General features: G+C 41.5%; 1 long non-coding RNA gene and 1 pseudogene across 1 annotated transcript; both read right to left on the reverse strand.

The window, feature by feature from the left end:
• The window catches only part of LOC139445475 (SCO-spondin-like), a 55,754-nt pseudogene extending 48,328 nt beyond the window's left edge, over positions 1 to 7,426 (reverse strand).
• A 7-nt stretch (positions 7,427 to 7,433) lies between these two features.
• On the reverse strand, positions 7,434 to 10,359 carry LOC139446065 (uncharacterized). Its single transcript, XR_011651909.1, has 3 exons — positions 10,301 to 10,359; positions 8,178 to 8,206; positions 7,434 to 7,503 (listed from the first exon to the last, which is right to left on the reverse strand). It is a non-coding gene; the product is annotated as an uncharacterized lncRNA (long non-coding RNA).
• Between the last annotated feature and the right edge of the window lie 848 nt (positions 10,360 to 11,207).

Genomic DNA, 11,207 nt, shown 5'->3' on the forward strand with positions numbered 1-11,207 from the left:
CTTTAGCTTCAGGTCTATCGAAGATCATTTATAGTTCAATAACCATTAACTAACTAAATCCCTTTCACTTATTTACCCACCTGAACTAGGAATAAAGGATACCAGTAAGACAGACTCATCTTTTTCATATTTAGATGCATAAAGATTCGGTGTGACAAAATACTCTCCACAAAACTGTATGACAAAAGGGATGACTTCAACTTTCCAATACTTATCTTTCCCTTCATGTCGAGCAATATTGCAATTACAGCCATTGGTGTCCACATTTCAGAACTTTTGAGGTACAATCGGGCATACTCGTTCTAACATTTCAAAGAGAGTCATACGACTCTTGATCAAAAGTTGTTTGATCAAGGTCACAATATTCAAAGCTTCAGTAAAGCTTTCAAAAAGTTTTATGGTAGACATGTGGAGGACATTTAAAAATTTGACACATCAGTGACAGAAAATGATGTCCGATGCTATTCCCTATTTTAACTTGCACAATATGTTGCCCTGTTTTTCCAGGTGTCAAAATTGCCTTGCCTTTGCACCGGTGGGACAGTATATGCTCATCTTTTCGCCAATATTTTTTTCATCATCACTATTTGATAGTGAAATGATTGACACATGTTCGTGATATAGTCGGTATCTTACAATCGTCATTGTTTGTGGCAGAGATTACATATGATTGTGGAAAGGGTTTTGTCTTTTAATACCGAATTTAAAGACATACATTACCCCAGTCAATCAAATTTGAACAGCTAAGAAGCCATGTGGTTGTTCCTGTGCCGTTTTTATTACAGGGGTTTCTGGTACCAGTGATGTGCCTATGAAGATGAACAATATCGGATTTAGAATATAATTACCAACAAATAATGAAATTGCTCCTGGGGCAGCATGTAATTGCACCGCAAACAATGCCCCAACAGGAAGCACGGCGACAAGGAGTATTTGCATTTGGCCTGGTGAATTCTAATGGCATCTACTCCAGCTTAAATGGACTAGATATTGAACCCTTGCGTAATGGAGGATTGCCCACGTGATCCGGGTTCTAACCGGTCTTCAGTAGACCAAACTTGTCGTACGGGGCAGCGGCCTTGTTCAACCATAATGTTAACTGTAAATACATAAAAATATCCATCGGAGTTCACAATGGTGGATGTATACAGGCACATTCATATCTGAGACGCCCACGTTCATTTTTTCTTTATCCAATGAAAACATGAAAACTTGAAGAGGTCGTTAACGGCCGCGATGACGCGGGTCATGGACAATTTATGTGGATTTCAGTGCATCATTAAAGTCAAATAAAAAGTATTTGTTCAACATAAACTATGAGCTGAGTACCTTGTTGATATCGATGTCCTTCGAACAACAACTCTATCAAGAGAAGTGAACAACGTCTTTTCGGGGCCGGATCTGGAGCGTCAGTGCGTCTACACTGCAAGTTATAATAACGGAGGCTACCACTTTCCTCTGCATCAACATGTGTATTCTGAACACTTTCCACATATTTAATCAATCTTGGTTAAATCGATCAGTGATGACGAGTTCAGGGCTCGCCAAACCATCTAAGATATTTGCTCCTCTTAGTCATGTAAGGATCCGATGAACGTTGGTTCGAATCCAAGATTCGTGCTTTTACCAAAGTAGTAAATGTCTGCCATCTGAATCACTTTGGACTTATACCAGATTACTGACATAATGCTCACTCACAGTGTACACAAAGTCTATTTACACAAGAATCAGCAGTGCTTTCTGTATACCCTTATGTACTTTTATACAATGTACATGTACTTTGGGATCCAATATACACAGTGTATGTTCTGCCGACATCTATACAACATTAATACCAAAGGGCTCGCTGACTTGGATTGTGCGTGTCATCGTATCCCATAAAGATCTGGGGTAGAATAGGTCTTCAGCAACCCATGCCTGCCATGAAAGGCGACTATGCTTGTCGTAAAAGGCGACTAACGGGATCGGGTGGTCAGGCTCGCTGACTTGGTTGATGCATGTCACCGATCCCAATTGCGTGGATCGATGCTCATGATGTCAATCACTGGATTGTCTGGTCCAGACTCGATTATTTACAGACCGGCGTCATATAGCTGGAATATTGCTCAGTGCGGCGTTAAACAACAAACCAACCAACCCAATTGCGTGGATCGATGCTCAAGATCTAGATCACTGGATTGTCTGGACTCGATTATTTACAGACCGCCGTCTTATAGCTGGAATATTGCCGGCGTTAAACAACATACAAACAAGGAATCATATTATGCCATAAGTGGCGTGTATACATCGTGCGTATAATGTAAGGTCAAGTGTAAAGTGCAGCCAGTCAATGTCTCATGGCAGGTATTTTGTGTAAAGGCAAGTGTCAACTAAGGTTAACCTGTCCATATAAGAATACATATACTGTAGCTATCTGTTTATTAAATGTTAAGTCCAACTAATGTGAAACATAATCAAATAAGAATGGGATTTAATCAAACAATATTACTAATATTATCAAAACGTTATTGGGCTAAAAACAGTCGCCAAAACACTGCAAACGTTAGGTCATGATTTGAAACCCGTATCAAATACATCGCCATTGAATACACATATTTTGTTTCTTTCATTATTAGCCACCACCAAACATGGATGTATGCAAAAGATTGCCCGCCAGTTATGTATTCATCTATCCTCATTGCATATGAATGCCCGTGTCATTGGGAATAGATTCATTTATACCTCGGCATATTTGACTCTCTATATTCGAAAGTCTTCGTCTAGCCATACTGAAACACAATGTAAGTTATAGGCTATAAAACACGCAGTGTCACCGTTGGCATCGGACTGTTCACCTATGTTCACCCAAGCAGCGAATGGTTATCCAGTAGACAGAGATAGAAAGTTCAGGAGTCACAACCTTCTCGCGGCAGGCACCTTGGGTTGTAAACTCCACAAGGGTATGAGTAAGTACGGTGGCCCATACCCGCCACTGGTGAGATCACCTTCACTGTATGCCTCTATACATTATCAAGAAGTCGCATTATCGCGTTGTCGCGCATAATAACGGCTTTACAGAGGTTTACAGGGGAAAATGATCTCACCAGTGGAAGTATCTGGCGGCCGCCAGATAAAATATAGAGGCATACAGTGAAAAATGATCTCCCCAGTAAACTCCCAGTGTCGGGTATGGGCCATTAACATTGGGGTCTGTACTTGGTGTCAGTCTGTTCTATGTTTCATGTCATGCGAAGAGTAGACACAGGTGGCCCTATCGTTTAAGGTTCCGCAAATTGCCGTGCAGAGTTGCATTGCCTTAGTCGTGCCAGAAATATGAACTTGCGTGGGTTCAAATCCCAGAGTCGCCTTTGTTATTTTTCTATGTTTGTTTGCACCATACCCAGGCTCGTGGAATTCAGCAAAGCCGTAAACATCTGAGACCTGCATCACTTTTGGCTTCCCGCCAACATCAAGCTGCCAAGCCATGATGTGACTGAAATACGCATTGTCGCGTTGTTGCATTGTCGTTTTATTTTATCAAAGAGCGACAATGTGACAATGCGACATTTTTTTAGGTCAAACTATGTCGCGTTGTCGCATTGACGCCCCATCAAAAATGTGTAACAAGGCGTTATAATGCGCGACAACGCGATAATGCGACTTCTTGATAATGTTGCATTGTCGCAATGTCGCCCTTTTCGATTAAGTGAATTAATCTATGCATGCGCTGAAATTGTTATACTCCGTTTCAAACTGCAGTGATCTTTGTAAGCTAAAAACCAAAGCAGCAATGTGGCAATGTGGGTTGCTTTTCTCAATATTAAAACACATCTTTCATCGTTGCTTTAGAAATTAATTCATATATCGTTATTGTCTGTGTCGTTTTTCATAAACCAAACGTGTTTTCACAGCAAGAAACAAACACTTTGAATTTCTATTTAAGTTAATTCCGGTCTCCGACATCTTTTCAAATCAATGAGGACACAGGACTGACCCTGTCGTTTTTAGAGAGCGCAATTCGCTGTGCAGAGATGCATCTCCAAGATGTGACAGAAAACTTTGATCGTGGGGTCGAATACCAGTATCATACACGTACATCACTTAGGGATTTCCTCCCACACCAAGCTGAGTGCTGTGAATAACTGGATGAGTGACCGAGTTCGACTGCTTGGAACCTGAGAGTTTCGTTCCTGCTCCACCCTGCAGCACATGTATCACATGTGGAATTTCTTTTGGCAAGTGACTTGTTCGAGGTATGCCACTGTTAAGCCAGCAGTGAATGGGTACCCGGTAGGACGGTATGTCAATGTGGCTAGTAACATTCTAGCACATCACAGGCAGCTTGGGCTATATACTCCCCTTGGAGATGAGAATAACAGGGGTAAAAATGCGCTTTGAGTATGATATCCAGCATGGAAAAAAGCGGCATACAATGGGACTATTATTATAATTATTATTATAAACCAAACTCGCTTACTCGCTCAAATCGGTGAAATCGCTGTGAAGAATGGCGTCTCCTAGGCGTTCCAGAACCATATGATCTTGTGTTCAAATTCCCGGTTCAGCCGGGTGGCCCAGTCGTCTAAGGCGCCGCGATTTGCTGTGCAGAGTTGCGTCCCTTGGGCACGCCAGAAACCTATGATTGTGGTTTCGAATCCCGGTTCGCCTCGATTATGTTTCTAGGTTTGTCAGCACCATACCCGTGCTCGTGGGTTTCACCGAAGGTGTAATTGTCCGAGACCTGCATCACTTCGGGCTTTCCTCCCACATTAAGCTGACACACCGTGATATAACTGGAATATTGTTAAAAGCGGCGTTAAACACAACTCACTCATTCACTCATCCTGATTATGTTTCTTTTTGGACCAACATCACTGCCGGCTTTTCCTCAACGTCAGACCGAAACGCCGTGACATAACTGAAATACAGCTCAGAGCGGCGTTATACAATACTAACTCACTCACAAATTTCACGATAAGGTTATTTGCGATGTCTTAAGAACATTTAACGAGCTGTTATTGTGTTCAAATTTAAATGATCTAACTTATCTATCTATCAAAGTAGAGATAACTGATGGATAACAACTTCTTTATTTACTGTAAAGGCGACGTTTCGGTATATAACCTTATACCGATGTCAACCGTCGCCTTTGCAGTAAATAAAAAAGTTATAATCCATAACTTGTCAACTTCTAAGAAATGCCTATCAAACAATTCTTGTGGAAAGTTATGACAACAATATCAATAATGACAATATGCAACAAATGATTTATTAAAAACCCTTTCGAAACAGCAGTGCTTTACATCAAGGTAAATAGAGCACACGTTATAGTTAGTGAAACATTTACTGGTATTTCAGTTGCTTTATATAACAGGTCTTGTTCCTAACATGTTCCATGGGTGCAGACCTTCAAGCTGACATCGAACCGGGTGGTGGCTGGACAGGCCATGGGGTACTTGATACCATTGGAACACATGTAGAACTTGGTACAATCACTCTCGTTGGCGATCATGACGACACCAGTGCTGGGACAGGACTCAGCCGTCGTGGGAGCTGCAGTGGTGGCAGCATGTTTGCAGACGGAGATGGCAGAGTCAAACACGGTATCCTCTGCACACTGATGGCGATGGGCAACGCCATTGCTGCACTGGAAGAAGCGCCTCTCATTGGTGGCGTGGGCGTGGTAGGTGGCCTCATCTTCTCGACAAAGATCTGCAAGACATCAAGCAATTAAGTTACCAAACAGCCCAACCTGTGATGTTTACGTGATCAAAGCTTTGAGCAAACACGATAGTTATAGAAAACAATTTGTTCTCTTATTTGTGAAACTACCTCCACACTCCTCGGTGTTGCAGTTGATGGTTCTGTTCTGGAAGCTCTCTCCTTCACAGTCGGCTCCCCCGAAGGCCGGGGTGGGGTTGGTACAGGTCCTAGAGCGGTCCTGATCCTTGTTGCCTCCTCCACACAGGACACTGCACTCATCCAGATCCTGCCACTCTTCCCAGTCCGTCCAGCCACCGTCAACTGAGCAAGCGTGTGATCATGTTTAGATATTCATACGTTTTTCCCTGCGTAATCAACTGTTTTTTTCATTTCTTTTTATACTTTAAATGCTTTACTTTAGTGATACGTGATGATCCAGATTTGAAACAGACAATATGTAATTATTCTGATATCAAGTTGAATATATTTTTAAAAAAAATGAATATCAGCATTACACAAATGCATACACTTTTACCACACAAATATTGTACCATCAATGATTTATATCATAACTTAATAGAGCTATTTCTGTTACTGACTTGGGCAGGGATGAGTGTTACAGTCCCTCCCAGATCTGTCCCTGACATCTCCGCCACACTCCTGGCCTCCGTGGGCTGGGGCGGGGTTGGTGCACGTCCTGTCTCTGGTCTTGAACTGGGATCCTCCTCCACATGTAGTAGTGCACGTGCTGTAGTCTGTCCACGCGCTGTAGTCACTCCATCCACCATCAACTGTTACAAATCATGATATTATGAATAACATATAGATGTATTTACAACCAAATGAGGTGTAATACATGCTGTACGCAGTTTAATCAGCCCTATGATGATTCCTGGTTAAAAGAGGTTCCCAGCTATATGTGCTGGTCGTTTCCACCATCAACTGTAACACATCCTAAACAACCACAAGGTCGCGTTGAGGCATTTCATGATGCATACATCAGTTATGGAAGATATTACCCTTCCAAATGCGGGAGGAGGTACCCACCCTTCATGTGGTCCTGGAGTTGTTGTGAATTCATTCCACACCAACTTTGGATCATCATAGGTTTATGATCAAGCTTTAGACTGTGCAGAGTAATGTTATGATATCATTATTGTTTTGATATCTGTAAACACTCACATGGTCGAATTCATCCTTGAGAAGGTACAAGCTATCGTATTCGAGGTAAAAAGTATTAGTTAACCAATGCCTAGACAAGTGATTCGGGACCGATATTCTGGGATGGTGGCAGTGATTCTTTTTCTAAAATAAATATTACCAAGAAAAATCTTGAAAAAATTATCATGCTTCAGATTTTTGAAATTGTCTGCCACAAATACTTATTTGTTGATAGTTCTTATTCTGGCACACCATTATTTCCAATCAAATGAGTGAGTGAGTGAGTGAGTATGGTTTTACGCCGCTTTTAGCAATGTTCCCGGGTCTTCGGCGTGACGAGCGAACGCTTTAACCACCAGGCTACCCGACCTCCCCTTTTCTTATCTGAAACTCACATATACACGTATGGACATTAGTAAACAAACGGTTCTTGTAGTCTCTATGTGTATACATATCACTTCCCACCTATACAGCCGTGTGTATTACAGCTGATCGTCTGGGTATCTCTGCTGGAGCCAGAGCACTGGGAACCGCCGTTAGCAGGTCTCGGGTTGGTGCACAAACGTGTGCGGTATCTCCTCATTGTTCCCCCTCCACATGTGCGCGTGCAGGTGCTCTCCGAAATCCATGGCCCGTAACTCGCCCATCCACCGTTCCACACTAGAGAAGAAATATCCATGACGTATTCATACAACATGTTTTGCACAGTCTGATGGCGTAACCAAATTTCTGTTGCCCTTTAACATCTTCAAAACTGTTTCCACATCATGGCAGTGATTAGGTAAAAGAATACGTTCAAACTGCACTATAAGAAAGCATAGCACCTAATACCAACATTCTAATATTGCTGCGCAAAAATCTGACGAATAGCTTGGGCTTTCACACTGGATACTCATTTTGAATTTTGGTTGGTTTGTTGGTTGGCTGGTTGTTTAACGCCGCACTGAGCAATATTCCAGCTATATGACGGCGGTCTGTAAATTGAGTCTGGACCAGTGATTGATATGATGAGCATCGATCCATGCAATTGGGATCGATTACATGCATGGACCAAGTCAGCGAGCCTGACCACCCAATCCCGTTAGTCGCCTTTTACGACAAGCATAGTCACCTTTTACAACAAGCATGGGTTGCTGAAGACCTATTCTACCCCGGAATCTTCACGGGTCTTTGAATTTTGACCACGAAGACAACAACCGTCGAATTATCATGCTCTTGTCAATCTTCAAAAAGTTATCCTACATATAGGCGTACGGGTCCGGGATAGATCAAATAACCTTCGAATAATCTTGGGAGATTCTGTAATTCATGGTGACTCTTCCTTCCACACTTACCTGTCTTGTAGCATGTCGCCCATGTCTGTCTGAAGCAAGGAACGTTAAGTGTGATTTATTAATTGGTACATTGGTGGCGTTCATTGATGACATACATGTCTATGCACAAGCATACAATGTTCTAGGTTCACTCAACAAAGGTTGCACCTTCAGTATCTCTGTGGTCACACTGTGATGCATAAATGTCATATATATATAATCATATTTGTCAAAGTAGACTCAATTTATGGATAACAACTTCTTTAATACTGTAAAGGCGACGTTTCGGTATAGCTACTTACACCGTTGTCAAGTAAGGCTGCCTTTACAGTATTAAAGAATTGTTATCCATAAATTGTGTCTACATGTACTTTGTCATCTGTCAACTTCTAAGTAATGCCTATCAAACAATGCATCATATTTGTCCATGATACACCAAACATCCTTCTGTCGAAGTGTGTCATGTTACCCATATTAGATGGATTTGGATGCTATAATTTAGGTTTGTGTGAACTTTAATGTGTTATATGGCTGTGCTTCCTTGTCAATCAGCCCACTGCTACTCAATATTTACATTATGATAGTGAATGGGCCCAAACTCATGATGGTTATGTGTCTAATCCCCATCCAAATCCCGTCAAAATCTTATTAATCAACATTTGTTTCTACGTATTAACTCTGTGCAACTGTTTGATGTAGATCTTAGAAGTTCACGAACAATTTGGAAGTTATTGCCAAAGAAATGCATCTTTGTTTATTGTCCCTATAAGAAAATCGATCGAGTGGTTTATATATTTAAGATATTATATATATATATATATATATATATATATATATATATATATATATATATATATATATATATATATATATATACAGGATTTTCTGCTTTTCCATTGGACGAGAGTTCGGTCACATGACCACGACATTGACGTTCATGTGTATGAATGACACAATTTGACGTTCATATGTTTTTCAAGAGACCGTATTCTTGGAATGACGTAAACACTGACGGACTACATACACATTCCTGGGTTACTTACCTAATATGGGTCTGTGGCAAGCAAACAGCTTATATTTATTTGTCGCAATGCAGTCTCTGTATGACCCACGCAGTTTACAGCAAAATAGGCGTAACATAAATTAAGTTAAAATACATAAAGCTATAAATTGGCATCGTACCATGAGGATGTTTTCCACAAGTGATCTTAACAGCTCATTGTAGGTCTATTATTTATATTTATGGTATCATAAAACTGCGCATTCGACCACAAAAGCATATACGTTTTTTTCAAAGTTGTAAACTAGTGAAGGATCTGTAACATTTTCATGGGTCTTTAATCTGATGGCTTATGATGTAAACATCTGAAAATGGTTGTATAACTAAATAAGAGTGAGTGAGTGAGTATGGTTTTACGCCGCTTTTAGCAATATTCAGGCAATATCACGGCGGGGGACACCAGAAATGGGCTTCACACATTGTACCCATGTCGGGAATCAAACCCGGGTCTTCGGTGTGACGAGCGAAAGCTTTAACCACTAGGCTACCCGACCGCCCCAACTAAATAAGACGTGAAACCGAATGATGTCATCGTGTGGATTGATATCATACTTGTCACTGACTGGCCGTTGTGGGTGTCCCCTTGGAAAATAGTGTGCCGACCATTTGAAAGAAATAATGTGTCAAAAACTAGATCAACTGTTCACTGGAGGTGATAGACAAAGGAACATATTCTGTCTCAAACAGAACGCCTACATGTTGTGTGGACTGACGATGTAGGGATGGGGCGAAATAGCACAAACAATAACTATGGTAATGGTTTTAAGTAAATTATGCTTCATATACTAAACGACAGCTTTTAGAATAGATCATGCATTATAGAATCATAGATGGTACAGAGAAATGCACATGATTGCCAACTATCTAGCGGAAAAAACTAATATAAACTTCCTGTAGGTTATAATGTCAAGGAACAGTTCCAGCATGCGGAATAGCATATCTCCTGTTGTCAAACGAGGTCATCTTGACAAAGGAAAGAAATATCTATTCACTTTCGCTGCCAATTCATAAACTGTCAGTTTGTTTCGATGAACATGTATATTATAAAGGATACTTCGCCCTTGAATACTATGAAGTGTATTACCTGTATCTTGTACAGCGTCCCCAACCAAAAAACCCACATTTTGTTGTGTATCGAGAAGACCTTGAGCAGCGGTAGGACACTCTCGCTCTGTAACAACAGTTTGAATTATTCATTAGTGATGAGTCCTGTTCCCCAGCTGTAGAAACCCAGATCCGTTCCCTTTATGATTTTTTGTTTGTTAGTACCGTGTCGTGGTCGTGGGTTTCATCAAAAGTGCTCCACATATTAAGTGAATATCATTGTGCACTGGCCCGTGAAGATCCGGGGTAGAATAGGTCTTCAGCAACCCATGCTTGCCGTAAAAGGTGACTAGGCTTGTCGTAGAAGGCGACTAAAGGGATCGGGTGGTCAGGCTCGCTGACTTGGTTGATGCATGTCATCAATCCCAATTGCGTGGATCGATGCTCATGATATCAATCAATGGATTGTCTGGTCCAGACTCGATTATTTACAGACCGCCGTCATATAGCTGGAATATTGCTGAGTGCGGCGTTAAACAACAAACCAACCAACCAATCATTGTACAGTTTCCTGCCACAGGGACTGACAGGCCATATGATGAACTCAATACTGATGAACGTCGGATTAAACTCAACGTCAAACTCAACCTACAAGAACACCGTGCCAAACAACGACAACAGAGTATGAAGAGTTTACTCCCTTGAGAAAGGGGCCAGAGCAGCCCGGTCGTTTTAAAGACCGCACCTGACCAGGGGAGACTTGTTTTCTTCGGTTGCCTGCTGTCGCTGCTTGTGGGTTCGAATCCTACATTCCACCGGCCCCATGATGTAGTGGATATAGTGTCTGTCCGTTTGCTGGCGATCCCCTGGTCGCGTGACACCAAAATACCTTAAAAGATGGTGCTTGTCTTCCGCCATTAAAGGGATAAAACAAGGACTGGTCGGCT

This window comes from Haliotis cracherodii, unplaced genomic scaffold (genome assembly GCF_022045235.1).
Source record: "Haliotis cracherodii isolate W230 unplaced genomic scaffold, xgHalCrac1.p SCAF_6, whole genome shotgun sequence".
In the NCBI taxonomy this organism is placed as follows: domain Eukaryota; kingdom Metazoa; phylum Mollusca; class Gastropoda; order Lepetellida; family Haliotidae; genus Haliotis; species Haliotis cracherodii.